At 31.7% G+C, this 20,635-nt stretch overlaps 1 non-coding gene and 1 pseudogene across 1 annotated transcript; one reads left to right on the plus strand and one right to left on the minus strand.

Annotated features, from left to right (window-relative positions):
• Positions 1–8,937: 8,937 nt before the first annotated feature.
• On the minus strand, positions 8,938–10,474 carry LOC127074415 (zingipain-2-like; annotated as a pseudogene).
• Positions 10,475–15,645: 5,171 nt separating this feature from the next.
• LOC127077589 (small nucleolar RNA R71) lies at positions 15,646–15,756 on the plus strand. Its single transcript, XR_007787382.1, has one exon. It is a non-coding gene; the product is annotated as a small nucleolar RNA R71 (small nucleolar RNA).
• Positions 15,757–20,635: the final 4,879 nt, after the last annotated feature.

Consider the following 20,635-nt stretch of genomic DNA (forward strand, 5'->3'; position numbering starts at 1 on the left):
TATTATTTCTCTTTTCACCATTTTCCAAAATTGTGTTTTATCTGTTATCACTGTAGAGCTCTAACTGACAGGGTAAATTTTTAGACATTTGACATTTTTCAATAAGGATGATAAAAATGTTAGTGAAAGAGTGGTGAAAATGAAAGAAACAGTTTTTTATACGTATTGCGAAAAAGGTAAATACACCTTATTGTCGAGTTTGTCGATGGATGAAATTGTTTGTTCATCCTTCCATGTGTTCCATTTATCTTCAAAGTCTCCTATCTAAAATTTATTGCATAAGAATAATGAGAATAAGTATGACCCAATTGATATCTAACATAAAAGCATAAAATAAATTATTAAGTATAACTTACTTTTATGTCCAAGCAAGTTTCAATAATATTTCGTCTCAACTCCTTACATAATTTGAAGATTTCAATGTGTTCTAGTTTGGTTGTATATTAAAGCAAAAGAAAATTATATTTAGTTATGATATAAAGAATACAATATAATTTTGGTATGTCGTGTAACCAAAATGGGAATCAATGTGTGAGAATTTTTTTTAATGTACTTAATAAATACACGTGTGTGTGATAAAAGAATTTGTTTGAAGACTACATTTTTAAGTAGTCACCGTCTTCTCCTTTCAATTTTCCTTGCCTAGTTAAAACTCGTGTCGTAGTCGGTGAAACACCCCTGGATAAATCCACATATAACTGTCCATGACAGAAAATATGTCGTGGAATATATATTGCAAAATTTGGAATGGTTTGTCCTTGTGATTTATTTATTGTAATTGCAAAACTTAGTCGCACAAGAAACTGCTTTCTACTAAGGACAATAGGCAACCCATCACTTCGATATGTTTTTATTTTAATTCTGGGCAAAAAAGCTCATTTTCTTGCATTGTTTCTTGTCAAGATTTCAACATCTAAGATATTCATAAATAAAGCACGATATAATAACCGCGTCCCATTACACAATCCATATCTAGGATCTAGATTTCGTAACAACATCGATGGTGCACCCTTTTTAATCTTTAGAATATGTGGTGGCAAACTATCTTGTGCAATTGAGTTTAAGAATTCTTGCTGGTATAAATTATGATTATCCCCTTCAACCTCGTCAAACGACAACAAATTATGTTCTTCTCCTAGAAACTGGTCGATAATCATATCATTCCATTTCTGGATATCATCATTTGTTGGTGTCAAAATAGCTCTTTGTACCATATATGGGGCATCCCAACCATGCAGTTCTAAATTAGGAAAAATATGTTGGATAAGTACTTCTATGAAATGTTCACCTTCCCATGGGATCACAATCTGTGAAGGGAGCCTAACCATGTCATCTTACTTGGTAAGTTCAACACCATAACCAATGTGAATAAGAAATTCTATAAACTATTGATCATGCAATGATCGCATATTTTAATGCAAACACAAAATCTTGGTATGATCCCATAAATGAGACTGAACAATACACGCTGAAATAATTTGTGACTTAGTACCTTTTCTTAGAACGGGAAGAACTTAACTAAAATCTCCCCCCATGATCAAAACTTTTCCACCAATTTTTGTTTTGTCATTGGTGCTTCATCCCAAATTATTACGGCAACAACTCTAATGAGATTTACAAGATCTTTTTGCTTTTGAATACCACAAATGGAACTCAGTTGTATATCAATAGGTATCTTAAATCGAGAGTGTACAGTCCTACCACCGGGTAACAATGTTGCAGCTATACGAGATGATGCAGTTGTTAAGACAATTTATCCTTTACTTCTTAAACTTGCCATTAATGTTTGATAAAGGAATGATTTACTTGTTCCTCCTGGACCATCAATAAAAAATACCCCACTTTGTTTTTGAATAATTACATTCATAATGGTTTTGAATGAAATCATTTGATCATTATTTAACTTAGCAACGAATTCAATATCTTCATTAAGGATATAGACCTCTAACTTCTCTTATATGGGACTTGGAATTTCATATTCGTCTATTGTATTAGGAGGTAAAGATGGGAGATCATCACCTTCAAGTTTGATTCCACAACATTGTTAGTTTTTTGATAATCCTCTACCATATGTGTAAAAAACTCATTCCAAAGGCCTCTAACATCAGTAGGTTCACAAAATATTAAAATCGTCACGAATAACCTCCGTAAAGCACATGGTAGTCGGAGACTCATAGCCTCAACCAAAAAATCACGAATACTATGACCAGTCTCTAGAAATCCCCTATCCTCGGCTGATTTTTTAAATGTATTAATAGTCGTGCCATTATTTGTAAGAAGATATTCCCAACCGGTTGGACCTATGACATGAGATAACAACATTCACAAGTAAAACTTCTCTCCCTCCGAAGGTGATACGGTATAGATTCTCCCGATAACTTTTCTTATTGACCGCCTGCGATGCCATTCCATGTCCCGTTTGTTCCAACAATAATACTCTAGAATCTCTCTATACAGATAATTTCTTGCTTGTGGATCTCGTAGATTCAATGCAAATAATTGTGTGAGCATTGTTTTAGAGTTGCATTCATTATTTAACACATCTGCAATTTGCTGATGATCATAAAAGCGCACTTGATGGCGGTTTGGCAAGTGGATCTGCAATCTTTCAATCGAAGGATATAATCGATAAAGAGTGAATCCAAATATTTCCCATAATTCCTCGGGAGCACAAATCCATCTTTCATCAGCATATTGCTAAACTTCATTCATGCATGATCCTTTATGAACCTCCATAGCCACACGATCAGGGCTATTGTACACATATTTGTATAATACTTGATACTTTTAATGCTAATGCAAATCTCTACATTGATGTGACAATCATACTTTAACAGTAACCAAGGGTTATAAGGAACCACCCATCTATTATCGACAGGCCTATCTTTACTTAACGATATAGATTCATCAAACCTTCTCCTATACTCGGGATATGAGTCAGTGCTTTGATGTGTTTCATCCAAGAATTGTTTGGGATACCTTTTTTTTACAATGTCCATCTTACATACATGGAGACTTTCAATGGATTATGTCGTAAGGTCCGTGAATCATATGTTTTACAACAACTTCATGCAACTCTGGTTCACATTCTAATTTAGGTATTTTTGCTCTTACTATATTATCATAATCTTTTGGATTACGTAACTTGTCGTTACCTTCTAAGACCAACAACACATGCACATGCGATAATCCTCGCTTTTGAAATCCAGTGACATACATGTATCTTTTAACTTTTCCCAAGACTCCTTTGTTAATAACATCATCCTTCAATTGCTCAAATTTCGAACTAAATATTCTTGTTAGCAAATCTGGACAATCTTGTGGTGTTTGAAAAGGCAAAAGTTATGTTGTTATCTCACTCCAAGAAGGCTTGCATGTCATTGTTAGAAAAATATATGGTTTACCGCCATTTAGAACAATAGCCATGCCATCTTCATAACGATGTGTCATGTCTCAACGACCGCCAATAAATGATGATGGCAATATTGTTCTTTTTCCAATGTTTTCTACGAAGATTCATGAAATACATTAGTATTAGAATACATGAATGATTAACATTAGAAGCACAACTAATTATTAATCTAAAACTGTATATTTATGCTATATGAATTTGTACCCGCATTAGTTTCACCAACATGCAAAGCATCCTGTAAACCTTGGTACAATTCAGCACGTATATCACTTTGGTGATCTTTAATCTACCTTAACCTCCCTGATTCAATTTTGAAATAATTGTCTACAACATATTGTTGCAATAGTTGACCCGCATTTAACAATATTGATTGATCATTTAGGAGTATCTACAAATGATTGAAAAAAACGTCGGTGCTATATGTAAAGTTTTTTAAGCAATTCTTATCTAAGTATACTATCTCCTAAAATTAATCTAAATTTACCTGAAGCATGTAACTGTAATATTCTCGACATGACACTCTTCGTCCATTACAATTTGTTGAGTTGATGTGCCAACCATGCGTCCCAAATGGAAACAATATAGGGTATTACAAAGGATCATAATATCCTTTTGTCTCTTGAACTTTCTTGAGATTTCCATCATGAAGAATGACATTAATATCCCTTCCATATTCCACAGAATCTGCATCACATCCAACAATAATTGTCACAATTTGTTCTACAGTTGGAAGTTTGTATTGATGGTGATTACTTGGACCTCATTAAGTATGACGTTATATTCACTAATATTTGGAAATAGTGACAGTTGCTTGAACCTAATTACAAAAGGATTAAATAGGTGGATCATTTTCTGTAATTTGTGAACTATATTTTGGTGCAGTTGTTGATTTTCCTCCATTCTATTATGTAGCTCATTATCGGTGTCGTAGATGTATAGTTGTAAGAAACGCGTCCTGAGATCCTCATTTGGATAGTTCCTTGAAAGTGTGATCTTGGAAAAGTCATATTTGTAAAATTTTGAAATGGAACTCTTGACTGACTATTTATAGTGCGAGATGTATGAGTTTGTTTCTCTTACTCTTTCCGTCGCTTGTAATTTTCACGTCGTCTCGACAAATGGTATTCTCTCTGCTTGTTGCTCATGTTTTGTCTCCTCTTCCTTTCATTTTCATCCCTTCTTGACCTTTGTTATTGACTTGATGTTTGACGGATATTGTTTTCCATTTTATTAATGTAACTGTTAAACACGTATGTAATTTATAAGCAACATAAATTCACTAATTATGTTGAAAATAGTAATAAATATAGATTTGCTTTAAAATAAATATATCTTTTTAAAAAACGTTACTCCAAAAATCATATTTGTAAAACATATGTTAAAAGTATAAATCTAAAGTAAAAAATGAAAAATACGAAAAAGAAATTATGCAAAGTAAATTAAAAATGGATAAAACATTTTTCATACAAAAATGTAATACATTTAAACATATGTTAAAAATATAGATTTCCTTTAAAATAAATATATCTTTTTTAAAAATATATATAGTTATATGATATGGATTATCTATAATGGTTCGAAGTTGTACAGAAAAAATTATTCAATACCATGTAAGATAAAATCTTTTCATAGAAAAATATAATATATTTAAACATTATTTTTTTGTTAGTCAAAAGTTTATTAATTATAGTCTGAATTTTTTATTATTTTACAAAAAAAAAACAACGTAAAATCACTCCATTTTTTTGTTTGTTTTTATACTTTTAGTTTGTCTTAAGAATAAGCTGCAATTTTTATTAATATGCTCTAGCAATAGTCTTAAAAATTGACAGTAAAATGAAGAAAAGCGGACAAACGGTAGTAATTAATAAAAAATATAAATTCTAAAAAAATTAACTATTTGTCATCCATGTCCAACCGTAGATCCTAAAGATATCAGTTTTGCTTTTTAACTGTTATAGCTAATTATTTCTGACGTACTACTTGAATATATTCTCATTTTTCAGTTACAAGTAATAAAAACCAATGAGAAATAAAGAACCATAGCATATTAAAGAAAGCATCATCATAATTTTCCAAAACAGTCAATTCTATTGATGTAACAAACAACGTACAAATGCTATGAAATATTCTTTTTATACATTGTTCAAATTGTAAGAAGAATTGAAATATGTAAAAGTATTGAAACATAATCTATATTGCCGGAAAAACATCAAAGAGTTATGTAAAGAGAAAAACAAAATGTATGTACTCGTAATCTTCAAGAAGAAAAGAATTATTATTTCAGTGTTGATGAGAAAGTTGTTTCCACTTACTCACACATTAAAAGTTGAAACCTCCTTCACAAACTATACATTTTAAGAAACAAAACTATAATTAAGATTCTATACATTTTTTTCTTAACGCAAGGATGGTAAAGATTGAAATCCAATAGAAAATAAAAGAATAAATAAAAAATAATGAGAATTGACTCTCTCTCTCTCTCTCTCTCTCTCTCTCTCTCTCTCTCTCTCTCTCTCTCTCTCTCTCTCTCTCTCTCTCTCTCTCTCTCTCTCTCTCTCTCTCTCTCTCTCTCTCTCTCTCTCTCTCTCTCTCTATATATATATATATATATATATATATATATATATATATATATATATATATATATATATATATATATATATAAAATTATCAATGAAGTGAACATATTTGATTTATTAACAAAATTACATTAAATGTTATCAAATTGTGAAGCAAGTACATATATTTTTCATATCTTGCAATCCAAATTAAGTTGGAGGCCATATTCTACGAACATATATTAAATACAGAAAATAGAACTAAGAAACTACAACATGCATAATAACAAAATGAATATTTTAAAGTAAGCGTTTATATATAATTGAAATCTACTTTAAAATATAATTAAAGACACGAACAATTTATTTTAAAAAATTTATAAGAAAAAAGAACATATTTTAAACAGTAACAGAAATAATAATATTTGTTGCTAAAATTAACTACAAAGACAGAAAAGAGTGGGAAAATAAAAAACAATAAATTGTAAAGGAAAACAATTGAATGAAAACTGTAATTGAAACTATAGCAAAAGTGATTAAGAAAAACATTTGGAAAGGATAAATTCGAAGCGTAAACCGAAACAATTTTTCATCTTTACGTGAGAAATAAAAATCTATCATAAAAAATCTCATCTAAATTATTATTAAAACTCTTGATAAAAAAAAATGAAACATATGGTTGAATTAACCATCTATTATCTTGTAAAATTGATTCTTTTGCGACAAAGATAATTGGAGGCTAAATTTATTATATATTTTACCAAAAAGAAGAATTCTTCATACATTCATTCATTGTATGATAGTAGCAGTCGTCTTGAATAATCAAAATTCTAAAATTTAAACAAATTTAAAATTGAATTAAAAAATGATCATTTTTCAAACAACAAAAATATAAAACCTGAGTTCTACAATGACAATGAAAATGAAAAGAGATTCAATTAAAAAAAAGTTAAACAAATATGAAAATGAGAAAAAAATAGCACATTTTGATACTGGATTTGGAATAAAGAAGAAGTGTATATCTATTTTTCAATTTCTCTCACCTATTATCGTTTCTCCCTTTCTCTCACCTAATATTTGTGCGTAATTTTCACATGGCTATTTATTTAATGTTGTTTTGTGGTGTGAAAATCAATTGACTATATTCATTATTTTATTTACTTTAATCTTTTTGTTTAAACTATATTTAATTTAAGTTTTTTCTTGTATATGTAGGAGGACTATCAGTCATTGCTCACAAAATTTTTAGATCAAAATCCTCAATATATTCCGATAAGTTTCAATTCGATTGATGAACATGTTGATTTTTATAATTGGAGATTAGTAGTTGACGGGAGAGAATCTAATATGTGTTTTTTTGATGCTGGATCTTTGATCGAGAACTACAAAATAAGGGATATAACTTTATTTGAAAGAGTTACTTATAGGGAAGAAACGTTATGTCCACCACAATTAACACCTAAAATGATTGAAACAGTTAGACAATTGAGTTAGACAAGTGATGCTAACTCAGGCAAGACGCGAGTTAGTAGAACATGAATCAACGACAAATACCCAAATGAAAGCAATAAAGAAGAAAATTCGAAATATATATATTATGATATATATCGAGGTACAGTTCTTTGCAAATAAATAATAATCTGATTATTACAAGATTAATACAAAATATAATCATATGATAATATAATAATATAATAACAACATGCATAATAAGTACTTGGGTGAGATAATGATGGTGTTTCATTTTCAAGCACTACTAACAAGCACTTGAGTTTTTTCATAAACCGAATTAGTATGAATTAGTAAGGATTAGGGGTTTGCAAAAAAACCGGTTATCCATAATCAAATTGATATCCAAATTATTCTAATTTTAAACAATCAAACCAAATGCTAAAATAAAAATTTGGTATCCATTTTGTTATCCAAATATAAACCTTTACACATTATAAAAATTTGATTTTGTTATTGGGTATCCAAATTTTACTATTCATTAAATTTTTATATTTGTCTGTTTTCATGTTTTATCACATTATAAATCTATTTATATTTTATAATTTTTTAAGTTTTATAAAAAATTATTTTAAAAATAAAATTCAGATTTTTTTTTCTTTTCACGAAAAATATTATATTTGGATTTTTTTTTTAAAAAAATTATAATTGATATTTTTTTTCAAATAAAATTATTATTTTCTTCTAAATAAAAAAGATATTTTTTATCAAAAATATTTTATATTTTTTTCAGTAAAAAATGTTTGAAAATAAATTATTATTTTATTTTCAAAATTCTTTTATTTTTGATTTTCATTTTTTTAGTTATTTTTATTTTTTGGAATAATTTTTTTAAAGATTTTTTTTTAAGAATATAATTTTATTATTTTCAATTTTTTTTTCTTTTTTCTGAATATTTTTTATTTTTTTTCTAAAAAAGATTGTTTTTTTTATGTTTTTTAAATTTTAAAAAAATATATTTTAAAACCTCATAAAATTTGTTTATGAACAATTATAAGAGATTTTAGAAATTTGAACAATTTTTTTGATGAATTATTTATTTTATGAATAATTATGATTTATAAAGATATGATTCATAATTATTTTATTTTATGACCGTTTTTATGTAACATATCATACTTTGGGATTGTTTTTAATCGAGATATTATTTGTGGTGATTATAAAAGTCAAATTTAAAGTAATTTTTTAAAATAATTATTTTTTTATATAAAATAGTTTTATAACTAGTGAAAATAAAAAAGTTAGTTAAAAGAATATAAAATTACTTTTTTAAAAATATAGTTTTAAAAACTATTTTTTTTATAAAATTGGTTTTAATATTGATTTTTTTAAGAAAATAAAAAATTGATTTAAAACTGTTTTTTTTAACTATTTTTTTTTTTGTTAAAAACCGGTTTAAAACCGAACCGATCCATTCATAAGTCGGTTTTAAGAAAATAAATTGGTTTTATGAAATGGTTTTAAGATTCAAACCGAACCATATATATATAATTTAATTTAATTTGGTTTATGATCCATGCACATCCCTAACCTTAGTAAAGACCGCAGAATTTGGACCATACTTCATTACCCCTAGTAAAAACCGCAGAATTTGGACCATACTTCATTGGGTATGAAGGATACATTGCGATTCCACAGTTGCCTCTAACTGTGTTTTTCATATTACTCTCTAACTTGAAGTAACCATCTTCACCCCCATTTAGTGCCCCATGAGTTCCTCAACAACCAATAATCCACACCATTTTCAGAACCATATCCAACAATCACCACACCATGATTCAATTTTGTCTCGCATGTACCGGTAAATACACCCTGAAAATAATAGAGTTTAAATATTACAATTCAGTTTCATAAAAATTTAGAGGTTAATAAATTTGAAAATGTGTGTTACTATAAGTATGTAGAAACTTACAGATTTATAGAATCTAACACCATAGCTAGAGGCATCCATAGAAACGCTAATAGGTTGATTAGCCACAGCTTTCATTATTTCTCGAAACACTATTGAAACTATTGATGCTCACTACCTTGGTATTTTTCTGCACTTTAATCATATCATTAGAAAAACAATTAACAACTCAATATATATTATTACTATTAACTATACTTATTAATGATGAATTCGTAGGCACGGTCTATGATACCACCACTGCACCCTTTGTTGAAGTTTGTTCTATCACAGTCCACAAGCTCTTGTACAGACAAATTCACAAAACTCCCTGTTACTATCTTGTTAATCGCTTCCGCGGCCGCTATTGCAGAAAACGCCCAACAAGAACCTGCATCAGCATAAAACAATGTGAAGCCGGTGAAAATGATTCAAAGTTAATCAAATCAGAAACAAACTTACCACAATTTCCTTGATTTTTTATAGGACCAACAGCCCATCTCCAATCAACTGACTCCGACAATATGTCACCGGAATTATAAGCGTACTGTTGACTGATTATCTTATTTTTAATGTCATCATTACTCCTAGTGCCCAGATACATACTATGTTCTTCATTAGTCATATCCGCAAACTGGTTCAATCCAAGTTTATAAGTGTGATTTTGATCATTGTGATCATCTATGAATTTTACGTTATCCATAAATATTTGAAATCTTTGCTCTTTCTCTCCTAATCCGTTATACACTTTTTGGTGTTTTACCATTTCTCATACATGGTCATAACTTCTTCGATACTACGTCCATTATGTGTAGTGATGGCCTTGGCCGATTCTAATGACAAAGTGATGAAGGAAAATAAGATCAAAGAGTGGAGTATTGATGTCATGATTGGTGTTTGGCTTAGGATTAGGAGAGAAAGAATGGGTTAGGATTTGAATTAGTTTGATAGTTTGTTGTGAAGAGGTTAGGTGTGAGGGTGGGATTTATAGAGAGGAAATTATTGTTTCATATTTATTGAATGAAAATGAATAATTTAGGCCAGTGGTGAGCGATAGAGCCACACCATGTGATCTATGAGTCAATTCAAATTCTTATATTTATCCATGCACCTTCTACTAATAGACCCTTTAAAAATTTAATAATGTAGAAGATATTTTCGTGACACAGTTTGATTGAGTATATAAAACAAAAAATGTACAGGTGGATGGATAAAAGGAGGGCCAATGGGTGGTTGGCCAACCAAATTCACCAATTGAGCTGCCATTGAGTATTTAGTTCAATTTAAATATTTATTAATATATTATATTTTTTAACATATTAATAATTCATAAATATTTAGATTAGATTTCTATATTATTCAAACATATTTAATAACAAATCAAAATTAATATTTAATAACGTTCAAAGTAAATTTCATATGCATATTTGTTAACACATTATATTTAACTTTTTTATAATAGTATTCAAGCACATTAAAAAAAATAGTAACATCCAAACATATTTAAAATTATTAGAATGTGTTTGAACACGTCAAATGAGAATTATTTGTGATTTAAATATGATTTTTTTGTTTAAGTAGTGTAGTGATTAAAATTCACCAGTTAAAGATTAACAAATATGATGTTGCGGATTCGAATCTGCGTTTATGTATATGATGTTTCTGTACAACTATCAACTGAACTGATTTAATAAAAATAATGTGATTCTCTTAATAACATACATATTTAAATATTATTAAAATGTGTTTGAAATCATAAATATGAATTATTTAAATGTGATTTTTTTAATGTAAAAAATTAAATGATTAAATATTGTTTTTGTTCTTGCTAAAAAAATACTAAAAGGTTGACTTCCCCGATGCAAGTCAGGGAAAGCCCAAATGATTGGTTAAGTGTCTGTAAATATTTTTCTTAGGTCGTTGTCCTCCATTCTCTGTCCTCTTGGAGACAGTCTCCTTTTATACTTCCTTTGCCATCAACGATCTTTAAAGGGTGCTTCTTCACATTCCTCTTTAAGGGAACTTGGAATGACGTTTGTCGTCTTCCATAATCATCACATTCTTCCTATTTTACATGTCAACTGGTCAACATAAATTTTCGGGATGTACATAAGCCCCCCGAGCATGAAAGCTGAAAGAGAGAAATGTTCGGACAGAAAAAGCCCAAAACATTTCATATCCATCATAGGATCGAGGTATATCTCGGACCTAACAAATTGTTGTTTGTTTCATAAAAGGGGTAAAGAAAAGAATACATGGAGTGTTCGTGAAGATTGGGGCCCTCATGCCTATGTATCATTATAGTGAAATAAGGGATTCAGAGCTCCGTAGTTCATGGAACTAAAGGTGGGAGATGAAAGAAGAGTGATGAAGTATGGAAATAAAAGTGAAATAAAGTGCTCGCGGAGGATTTGAGCTTCGTAGTTCGTGGAACTAAGATAGAAAAAGAAAGGCAACCTAGATAAAACTCGTGTTTGTGGTCTTTGAACCAAAGAAACATGGTAAAATGAAATTGGATGAAGTGAAAAAGTGGAGTAAAGTGATATAGAACTGATTTAGGGGACAAAATGGTGTTTGAACCGGATAATGGTGTTTGAACTGAAGGAAGAACTTGAAGTATAATGGCAATTTATTTGATGTGGTGTCTAAACCGGATAGTAACTGGATTGTGGTGTTTAAACTAAAAGGTAATATGACTGTAGTGTTTAAACTAAAGGTTGTGATAATATGGTGTTTGAACCAAATGTTGTATGAATGTGGTGTTTGAACTAAGGAATGTGATAATGTGGTGTTTGAACCAAGGAAACAATGTTTAAACCAAAGGATAGGCTAAAAGTGGTGTATAAACCGAAGGGTTGGTGTTTGAATCGGATCATGGTTTTTAAACCAAAAGGCGGAGAATAATAGTGTTTAAACCGGATGGTGGTGTTTGAACCTGAAAATGACTTTCAAACCAAGGTAATGGTGTTTAAACCTGAAAAGCGGTGTTTAGACCGAAAGGTCGGTGTCTAAACCGGAAAAGGGGTTTATACCAATGCAATAGTAATGGTGCTCAACCAAGGCAAGGGTGATGGTGTTTAAACCCGACAAGTTGTTCAAACTGAAACAATGGTATTTAAACCAACAAAGGTAGTTGAATATGGTGTTTAAACTGGAATGATGGTGTTTAAACCTGAAAAAGGTAATTATAGGTGATGTTTAAACTGAAAGGAGCACAAAAGTATAATTGAGAAACAAAGTTGCTTGTTGTAGTATTGAATAGTTGAGGTGCTTGCATAGAGAATACTTGTTAATTACTGGGTTCAAATCACACTAAAGTCTACTAATAGAGGTGAATACTCTAAGGAACTGGGCCATTCGTCCCTTACCAAAAGATGTTCAGAATGAGGATAGTAATGCTCCATATCACCCTTTCTCTATTACTTAAGGCTCGTGTCGTATAACCCTCATCATAACTGACAAGTTGTTGAAAAAGATTCATATCTGTGGATCTTGGAGATTCAGTGTTGCTCGGAGCAAAAAGACTTGACAATCATTCGATTCAAAGTATACTAAAGTCTATGAATAGAGATGAATACTCTGAGCAACTGGGTCATTCATCCCGTACCCAAAGATATTTAGAATGAGGATAGGAATGTTCCCTCTCACCCCTTCTCAATTACTTAAGGGTCATGGCACACAATTTGAATCATGATTGACATGTGTTGATACACCTTTGTTGTACTTAAATTGTAGTTTATTCTGTCTGCAATCTGAATGCCTTGTACTGACTTTGATGTCCTGAACTTGAATTTAAATCTTGAGGTCTTGAGGTCTTAAGCTCCTGAGGTTCATTACAACTTGAAAACAAGGGACTTACCCTATCAAGTGATCAAGGATTTTCTGATAAGTTGAACAGGCTTGGGGATTTGAGCACAATGAAAAGGCTTTGTTTGATCAAAGTAAACTTTGATCGACACAATCAACAGGAATGAAACAAATCAGTTGAGTTATGTACAACCTAGTGGATTGATCACTCAAATTATACTAGTTGATTATATACAAACCTTAAACTAGGGGAGCATGCATATCAGGAATTTTCTAAACCCTATGGGTAAAAAAGTAAAAAATTAATTAATATGGAATTAATTTCTAATAATCAAAATTCTAATTAAAATCAATTAAATCTAATTAATCCTAACTAATTCTAATTGTATAATATGATCAAAAAATTAGGCTAACCTAAATTAACCTAAATCTAACAATTGATATATGCACAAAATATAAAAAAAATAGAAATTAAGGAATATGTAGAAAAAATCAATTAAAATAAATGAGCAAAAAAAGAATGAATATGAACAAAAAGAGGCAGGGGTATGAATCAGATTGAGAGGGTGTGAATGGAAAAACGCGGATAAAATATTTGATCTATAAAAACAATTGCTTTAGGAGAAGATAAAGAGGGATAAGTCGGAGGCTAAGAATCAAGAATTGCAGTTTACTGTCACCAAGCAATCCGAGGAGATGAAATCAACTCAGGAATCGAATGACCAACTGCAAGAAGCCTTACAGAAGGCTCAAATCTATGTTTTAGGCGTATGTGATGATGCTTTTGATAGGGAAAAGGCTCAAGTCTTTCACCTCCGCCTCAAGCTCGATTTGTCTGAGCTGGAGTTTTTCAAAGTTATGGTGGATGGTCGCCTCGTGATTATGGAAGAAACTAAGTCCTCTTTCGCTGATGATCGGACTAAGGAAGACCATGCTGATGATACCAACCTCATAGTTATTAATGATGATAAGAATGAAGAATAATTTTATTTATATTCTCGTTTGCGTTGGTCATCCCTTAGGATGTGTTTTGTAATTTTTTTTCCGAGTAGTCGAATGAGGGGTACTATGATAAGACCATAAAATCTCGTGCAAATACGCAACCCATAACCCATTGACCGCATCCAATTTATTTTTCATCCTATATAAAATAATCATGTTCGCTGCTTCCTCCTGACCATTTGCTTGAGGATGCTCTACCGAACTAAATTGATTTTGTATACCTAAATCCTTACAAAACTCTACTACTGATGAATTAGCAAATTGCATGTCGTTATCTGAAACAATAACCCTGGGAAGGCCGAAACACAAAACTGCTATCACAACACTACTATCAAGAGTCATAGCCACAGTTTCATGGTCCTCTAGCTTCCTTTTATTGGAAATAATTTCTTTTAAGAACTTAGCATAAGAGGGCTTTTGAGTTAATGCCTCGGTGAAAGGCACATTGAGGTGGACCTTCTTAAGAAGTTCCACGAACTTTTTAAAATGTGCCTTCACTTTTGCTTTTACAAGCCTTAGTGGGAAACGAACAATAGGTTTGTAGGGAGGAGGGACAACATAAGGTGTTTCCTTTTCAACCTATTCAACAATCTCATTTGCGGATTGTATTGGCACACTCTCCTAAACCTCATCTTCTATCTCACTTGACCTACCTACATGCTTACCATCATGAGTTACCACATCATTCAAATCCACCTTGGGATTTTGCTTGGGTTACCTTGTTGAGCCACATGGGAGATTTGAGTCTCTAACATTTTGTCATGGGTGGCAGCATTGTCAATCTTAGTGGGCAACTGCCTAAGCTCCTCATTACTGAGGAGGCTTTGATTCCTAAATTCATTGTTTTGACGGGTTTGCGTCATCAAAAAATTTTCCATCAAAAGTTATAAGTTGGATTTTTTAGGCTTAATTGGCATAACTTTTAGGAAACATGGTGGTCCCATAGCTTGTTGAGGGTTATTGTTCCTAAAATATAAATTCGGGTGGCCACGTTTCCCTTGGTTATAGGTTTTAGAATACGGATTATTAGACTGGTTGTTGTTCATAAAATTGGTATTTTCTTAGGTGGATCCTCCGACGAGGATCATTTGGCAATCTCTATCAGTTTGCCCATTAATTCAATATATCTCATAGTAGAGAGTGGCGTGGGCAATGAAAGCAACATAGGCAGGAGTAACAAGTGTAAATGGTGTGATGCTTAAACTTTTTATATTTTGGTAAAGGGAATTACGCTCATACGATCAAACATGTTAACCTCATAAAGACAACCGATCTTAGGGGTAGACTTAATGGCAACTTGTCGCACGCTTCCCATTGAGTGGTGATTTTTGGCCATTTCTTCTATCAATTTATAACCTATGTCTTTAGTGCTATTCGTTAGAGCTCCTCCAAAAGTCACATCTAAGGTCATCCTTGTGGAGTAAAGGAGACCGTTATAAAAAGTATGGATAATTATCCACTTCTCAAGCCCATGAAAAGGGCATAGTCTTACCAAATCCTTATAATGCTCCCACACATCAAACAATGATTTCCCCTCTTCTTATCTAAATTTATTAATATCATTCCTAATTTAGGTTGTTTGCTTGGCAGAAAGTACCGTGCAAGAAAGGCCGTTTTCAACTGAGTCCGGGAAGTAACCCAATTGGCGGGCAAGGATTGAAGCCAAGCCCATGCACGATCTCTCAAAGAGAAGGGGAATAAATGGAGGCGGATAGTGTTCTGATCAACACCATTATCCTTAATAGTTCCACACTTATCAATAAATATAGAAATATGAAGGTTCAGGTTTTTAGACGATAACCCGAAAAATTAATTTTGTTGCACCATACAAATCAAAGATGGTTTCAATTCAAAATTATTTGCCGCAATTGGAGGGTCCACAATACTACAATGTGGTTCCTATTTGATAGGAATCACATAATCCTTAAGAGGCTTAGTGTTAACTATTGGTTCAACCATGACTTGCCGTCTAAGATTTCAGCGTCTCTCACATATAAGAAACGCTCAATTTCGTTCACAAGTTTGACTAAATTCCCAACAAAACGAGCTCTTCACATACAAGAGTAGTGACAACTACAGCAAAATAAACAAAAAATTAAAGTTATAGCCTACACGTGATTAAATAGTAATTCAATATCAAACGTAATTGGTTCCCAACAACGACGCCAAAACCTTGACACGCCGCAAGTGCACGACTCTGCGAAGTAGTAAAAAATTATCGAACCAAAAAGACCAATAGTTTAAGTACAAAATTATATTTTATCAATGTATATCTAGAGGAATCAATAATTTGAGTTTTGATAAAAATAACTTAAATAAAAAGCATTTATGTTAAACCGACTTAATTGAAAAATCACTTAAATCACAATGGAGGCAAACAAAAACTAGGGTTATAGTTCTCACTCTGACATGTCCCTACAATCCGAGTCACTTATATTATGAGAGTTTCAACCTAATTTATATAAAATAGATAAATGTGGGCAAAACCTGCTTTCGCCAGCGTATTTCCCTATCAATGACGAATAATTTGGCTGCTTTTGCACGGGCGGGTTATTCGTCATGGATTCGTTACTTTTGCTCAGCTATAAAACTTTCTTAAATTCATCCAAGCGCTTTCACTATATTAGACTTGTTTGCTTAAAAACATGTGCTTTGGTACCGACAGACTACGGTTAGCACATGAGAACATTTTACTTTCGTACATGGGTTGGAATGCATGAACTCAAGTATTAAAATAAATATATACAAAATAGTCTCGTAATCAACTTGTGACTTATCATACAAACGGTCATGAGATGATCCTCATCACCCCTAATCCCTAATGGACTACTCACTCATGGTGAGGGCAAACACAATCAATTCGATATTCATAGATGAATTCATAATAAACAATTGAATTAAATAAGAAATTGCAATGAAAATAAATAATAAAACTTGAATTAATAAGCTTTAATCCAAATGCTCTAATGGAGACTTGAGTACATGTATAATTAGAATACATAGAAACTTCAAGGAAATAAAATTGAAACTTCTAAACTCACAACCAACTGTGATTTTTATATAGAAACCTAAAACTAGGATAACATCTCATTGTTCAATAGTCATTACATCAAAATATCTCATATCTAATCATGCCAAAGATCCAAAAACATGAAAATTGGTCTAAAATAAGGAAAGAAGTAAAAGGTATCTCAACCTCCTGCTACGACCCGTAGCAGGCCCCAACTTTTTTTATGGAGAATTCAAAAGGGTGAAACCCTAGGCCCTTGCTGCTATGGGTGACCGTAGCACCCCTCTGGGCTTTATATGAGGATTTTCTGACTTTTGACATTTTTCCACTCCATGCTCGTTTTTTATCCTTTTTCACCTCAAACACTTATTTAGACCCTAAGAATAGTAAAAACACACAACCGAAGTATAAAATATGATAAACAGAAACAAATTTGACAAAAAGCGATAAAATTCTACGTAAAAATGACTAGTAAAGAGGTTATAAAAATCCCTTATCAAAGTGTTAGGGCGAAGATTAATTGTCCTATAATTTGGGAGCTCCACATATGTAACCATAACATTGGTCTCCGCCTCTAATGAAACAGCCGGCGCTGACTCTTAATCCCAGCATTTCACCTTATTCTTAGCCTTTTTCTAATTATGAACATCTTCAAAATCCATTGACTTTGGTGAAAAGACAATTAAAGCATCATTTTCCATTCCTATGTCTCCCTTCTCTAAGAGCATCTCCAATGGGAGTTGCTTTGTATCTACATGGACATATAAGTTATGGAAATTAATTTTTTTATCAGTGGAACATATCTACATAGAGCTTTGTTGCTTAAATTCAATCTGTAAGTTACTTGCTGAAGCAACTAAAAAAGTGTGTTGCTTACCATTAAATAATATTATTCTTGATAATTGGTGGAGTCAAATTTGAATTGATTGTGTCAAATATAAATTGCTTTTTGAAATCACCATGAGAGTAATACTGGTTTAGATTGCTTAGATGCGACTTAAATATAATATGGAAATTTGGTCCCACATAAAATAGCTCAAGTAATCATGACTAGTTCTCCCACTAGAGATGCTCTAAACACATTTTCGTATAAGGAACCTGTCACCATCACCTTGCACCTCAAAATATGAACAGTGATCAACACCGCAATCCCAACCCTCCATATCTGACTCAGATTCTTATGAGTCACAATTAGCCTCAAACATTGCCAAAATACTGATTCTCAACCGTCCATGGGTATATTTCACCACATTTAGTTAAAACAAAACCTCATCGATTTTAACATTAAGAGCCTAGTTCAAAACCATGGAATACATGGTTCTGACCAAAACCATGCAACATTAGTGCCATCATCTGAACACATATGCATGCCTAGTGGTCTAGTAATGAACTCAATGAACTTGGGGTTCCAAGAATGACAGGGAACACATAGATACACAACCATGTTACTCTTTCAGAATCCCCCATATTGGGTTCCCACTTCTTAATCTCTCTAAACCATTGTTTAAGCCAACCCTTTCCATTTACCACAAAAACCTCAAGTTCACGCTACTCCTTTTCTTCCAACAAACAAACGTTAGCTCATAACTGTGTAACCTTGACCGCGAAATAGCCTTCCATATCAAAATATCTTGAATATTATATGTCATTCCTGCATTTTCCACATCCCCTACATACAATGTTTTAAAACCTGGATCGATGATCAGTCCGATCAAGGTACTAGGTATTTGGACCACTGGTCAGATTGGTGGGTCATTGTTTGGACTGCAGTGTTGTTGGTTAAATGTATATATATATATATATATATATATATATATATATATATATATATATATATATATATATATATATATATATATATATATATATATATAAAAGTATTAATTGACATACATTTGTGATTATAAAATCTTTAAAAAAACTTCTAGAAAATCTAAACAAATTTTCAATACACACGTTAGAATCATATAAAATTCAATAATCAAATTCATATAAAGTAAAGATAAATTATTTTCTAATAAACGGTAACACAAAATTATTTCTATATGATCATTATTTTATATCCAAAATCATCTTTTAAATATAAGTCTTAACATTAAACAAAAACAAAATAATAAGCCATAAACCTTTAGCAAAAGAATCCAAATGAAATTACAAATACTAAATGCAAAGCGAAAATGTAACATTAAAATTGAATAACGACTACAATAATGTAAATGAAAATAATAAATTCAACCGCAATAACGAAATTAAATAACAAAAACTAATCTTATAATAAGAAAGGATATTGATTATTAGAGTGGAGACCTTGATGTGGATTATTGAATGAGAGCTAGATTCTTGAGATTAAGAAAGTTTCATAATTTAAGTTGAGATAAAAAGGATGAGGTGTTGTTTCAATTTTCAATTTGTTTTCACTCATTCAAAAGTGTGTTAGTAAAAAAAGTGTACCCCGTAAGTTCAAACAAACCCTTTGATTCATTGATTTGACTGTTGATGCAGTCGGGTCACACCGCTTTCTACCGGGTCAACTCCATATTAAGTCCTTTGACCTTTTTAATCCGTCATATCCTCCGGTTCACGGTCTTACTGCCGAGTGAGTTTTAAAACATAGCCTATATATGCTTTGTTGAACTTGCTCCAAATATCACCGTCCTCGCAGTTGAATTTCATATGCACAAACGGACGATTATAGGGCCTCTAGACTTACTACTAGTAGCATTGAAAGTTCAAGCATTAGTAAGTTCAGCCTGACTTCTAGTGACATTAGCATAAGATCTAGAATATCTTAAAGCCCTAGCTTTCGAAGTCCATGCATTGTTGGAAAAATTCCCCTCCTTTCTTAGAGTCTTGTTCCAAGTTGAGTGCCTATTAAAGTCTGAATATTCCCTCCCTTAAACGTGGTTTCCTTGAATACCTCCAGCCCGTCTTCTTTGGAACCTAGGAATATTGACAAAGATATTCTGCCTATCCAGAAAAATGTTGTCTAGCTTGGTAGCAAAGACTCTATCATCTTTCACATCGAAAAAACTTACGAAACCATATCGTCTTCCTCTAATGTCCCTCCTCGAAGGAATGACAACCTCATCAATGTCTCCAAACTCCTTGAACACCTCGTACATATCTCTAGCACTATTCTCATCGGGAAATGAGGTAAAGAAGAATAAAGATGTAGTTGTTTTATGTCTTCTCCCACTTTTGACACCAGCATTATCCCACATAAGATCTTTCCTTCGTCTTCTCCTATTAGTTCCTCTCTGGCACTCCCCTAGGTCTTCGTCATCAACATGCTCCGGTTCGGACTCCGTGCAGATTATGAATTTTTTGGCTTGGAATTTGTTGAGGTCAAACATATCTGAACAAAAACACCTGTTATTTATTTTACTTTTAACGTTCTTTTCACAATTTCATGTTTGAAAATCAACTACTTATTACAATCATAGTGA

The sequence above is a fragment of the Lathyrus oleraceus genome, chromosome 4 (genome assembly GCF_024323335.1).
Source record: "Lathyrus oleraceus cultivar Zhongwan6 chromosome 4, CAAS_Psat_ZW6_1.0, whole genome shotgun sequence".
Classification (NCBI taxonomy): domain Eukaryota; kingdom Viridiplantae; phylum Streptophyta; class Magnoliopsida; order Fabales; family Fabaceae; genus Lathyrus; species Lathyrus oleraceus.